General features: G+C 48.1%; 1 protein-coding gene across 1 annotated transcript in view; it reads right to left on the bottom strand.

Moving 5' to 3' along the window:
* YARS (tyrosyl-tRNA synthetase) overlaps positions 1-3,221 on the bottom strand; it is a 35,002-nt gene extending 31,781 nt beyond the window's left edge. The window contains exon 1 of the mRNA XM_018566559.1: positions 3,127-3,221. The gene's annotated coding sequence lies outside the window, so the exon portion shown is untranslated. The remainder of the gene's footprint in view (positions 1-3,126) is intronic.
* Positions 3,222-3,425: the final 204 nt, after the last annotated feature.

Below are 3,425 nucleotides of genomic sequence, written 5' to 3'. Positions count from 1 at the left end.
CTGTCACTTTTTTTACTTACCACTTTGGGCCGAGCGTCGTGTCACTGCTGCTACGGTGGGTGCCACTCCAGCCAGTCGCCGGCCACCTAAATTTGGACCGCACTTGGAGCGCCGCCCACCGGAGCCTCAGCGCTGACGACGTCCTCACGTCTGAGGAAAATGGTGAGGCACACGATCGAGGCAACAGTGAGTAAGACGCTTAGTTTTTTGTGTGATCTACTGCTGCAGTGCATTCTATATGTACTGTACATATACAGTACATATAGAATACACTGCAGCAATAGATTTACAATTATGCACTGCTAATCTAAATGGGTTTAAATGATCCGTAGTACAACTACATATTATGTACTATGGATCATGATTTAACCCATTCATGTTAGCAGGGGACAATTGTAACTCTATTACTGCAGTGTAAGGGACATGTGTACTGTAGATGTACTATGGATTTAACCTATTCATGTTAGCAGGGCAGAATTGTGAGCGCCTCCCACAAGCTGAGCACTGAGACGCGATGCAGCGATCCTGCCCAGAGCCGACTACGAGAGGCACCACGTGAGGCAACAGGGATCGGAGTGAAACTGTGAGTGAGGGAAGCTGGGACAGGGCTGGCTGTAAATCTATTGCTATAGTGTACTGGACGTGTTTAATGTATATGTAGTACATATATACAGCACATATCTCCACTACACTGCAGCAATAGATTTACAATTCTCCCCTGCTAACATGAATAGGTTAGATCATGATCCACAGTACATAACATTTAGTTGTACTATGGATCATTTAAAGTCACCCGTCCCTTTAAGAAAAAGTAATCGGTAATTGGTATCGGCAAGTACATGAGGGGAAGTACTTGTACTTGGTCCTGAAAAAGTGGTATCGGGACATAACTAATGGAAACCCATTCCATGAAGCTCTCTATGCACTGTTGTTGTGCTAGTCTGAAGGCCACACGAAGTTTGGAGGTCTGCAGCTATTGACTCTGCAGACAGTTGGCGACTTCTGCGCATTGTGCGCTTCAGCATGTGCAGACTCCGCTTAGTCATTTTACGTGGCCTACCACTTCGTGGCTGAGTTGCTGCTGTTCCCAGTTGCTTCCACTTTGTTATAATACCACTAACAGCTGACCATGGAATATTTAGTAGCAAGGAAATTTCACGGAACACCTGAATCCAATGACAATACTCTTGGCAATATAGTGTAGATAGATAGATTAGATAGCTACACACAGGACTGTCATAAGAAATCATAGGGGCCCTGTACAGCCTACTTGTCAGGTCATCACAGAGTGAAGGGCGGTTAGTCGCGCTGGTCCACTAACCAGCGTTGTAGGAGGCTGCCCTTCGGTGGCAAACGAGGGAAGGGTGGTGTAGGTGAACAGCAGTGGAGACACGCCGCTCACGGGCACGGAACCAGCCCGGCGTCGGAGCGGTGTGTCTGAGGATGCAGTCGGCTACTGAGGCAGGTGTTCTCCCTCTCCTGTCAGCTGGGAGACATACACACGCCGTCCAAGCCGACTGCCCCTTGCCCGGTGGCGTGTGTTCCCTCATATCCAACACGTTAACACTACTCCCACTGTTCATCCATCAGCTCCCTTCCTGTAATCTCGCTGTCCCACAGCACCGTGAAACCCTTCCCATAATTTTCCAAGTCACAACTACACTCAATAAAGCACTTCCCAACACCAGCAGGAATCATTGATTCATTGTAAGAAATAGGTCCTCCAACTGCCATCAGTCTCTGGCACACATAGACTAGACCCACATAAGCACAGGACGGCGCTTTCACCCTCAGCCATCACATCATCACGGCTTCCCACGGATACATCCTCTTTATAGACCTTCAAACTTTTTTAAGTGAGATCACCATCAGGATATCAAACAACAAATGAAGAATTGGTCATCACCTCATCCTCACCCAAATCATCTACAGAAGCCTCGCACCAACTCATCAAACCAGACAGGTCCTCATAATCTTCACCACCACCTCCGCCGATGACATCGCATAACTCCTAACCCAACGGTGAGTCTCTACACACCACACCTGTGATTTATTCATTCGTGATTTCTCACCTCTCCCTAAGATCCCCAACCACCCAAGCCGGGAAGTACCACACCTGCCCGCCTCTACATCACCGTCAAGCTTATCGGACCACACCAGCAATCAACCAAGCTACACTGATTGATTCACAATACTCCGGTCGTGGAGCATGTCACACGTGTCAGACACCCCCCGGTCCGTACAATCAGGAAGCTGCACACCAATACCACCCTCTGCTCATAACCCCTCAAGATCATATCCCCTTTAGAGCGCTGGAATTCTGGACTGCCCCTTTAACTTTTCACAGAGACAATCAGGCCCCATTCACAGGGGCATTCCTATCAGATCCACCTGTCAGTTTTTTTCAGGCGGACGTGATTGGAAGCCTGAAGTTAGTCCATGTGCATTTACATCCGATTCCCCATAGACCAACATGGGTTCAGTAATTTGGTAGGAAAAAACTGGACAGCCACAGATGTCAAAACGATGACATCTGTTCTGATCAGGAAGGAATTGGTGCATGGACCTCCTGCAGATCAGAACTGAGGGCGTCCATCTGAAAGGGGCCTTACTGTTTCATCATATGGATGTCTGAATGCACCAATTGGAATTTTTGCTTGGCATACCCTCTCTTTGGTCTCTCTCTCATACAAGTCTCTAATACAAAAACATTTAAAAGATGATGATATGTGGATATTTTATGAGCTTTAGTTATAGGAATCCAATGCATACTTGTTTTTGTCTGATACACAGGACCCCAGCATGTAGATCTCTGCACCACCCAATGATCAGAAAATATGGCCTGCAACAGCTGTCACCACATCAGATCTACCTGAACAACTACACAAGATCTCTGAGGGCAAGTATGGTGGGCAGGAGGAACATATCACAGCTTATGTGACCATAATACCTTCTTCTACTTCCATAGGCTTAGCAGCCTCCCCATCTCAATGCTGTGACCCTATCTCCAATACTGTAAACTTCTATCCACCAGACAAGACACATATAACACCTCTGACGAGATTCGTATACAAGAGCCGTCCTTAGATCTAGTCTAGTCTGCCGGTCACGGAACATTCCACTTACCGGCACACGTGTATCCAGCTGATCGCCCAGTTCCTTCCTTGTCGCCCCGGATTGCGTCAGACGTCCACATGGATGCGCTCGGCACTCGACTCTTCTGGCCTGCTCGCATTCATCGGCGTGAGTAGTTGCGCGTCGAAAACAAAGGTACTGGGCAGTTTGCAGAGAATGTAACGGCAGTAGGATACGCCGAGAGTCGGAGGGCCGCCGCGTTACAGTAAGTGTATGCCTGGATATAGGTGGGGGGAGGACCGACTGCATTCTCCCTTACACCCCTCCACGCAGGGCCGTAGATAATTTTT

This window comes from Nanorana parkeri, unplaced genomic scaffold (genome assembly GCF_000935625.1).
Source record: "Nanorana parkeri isolate BGI_ZX_2015 unplaced genomic scaffold, ASM93562v1 scaffold959, whole genome shotgun sequence".
Classification (NCBI taxonomy): Eukaryota; Metazoa; Chordata; class Amphibia; order Anura; family Dicroglossidae; genus Nanorana; species Nanorana parkeri.
This window is presented reverse-complemented; position numbering and strand designations above follow the sequence as displayed.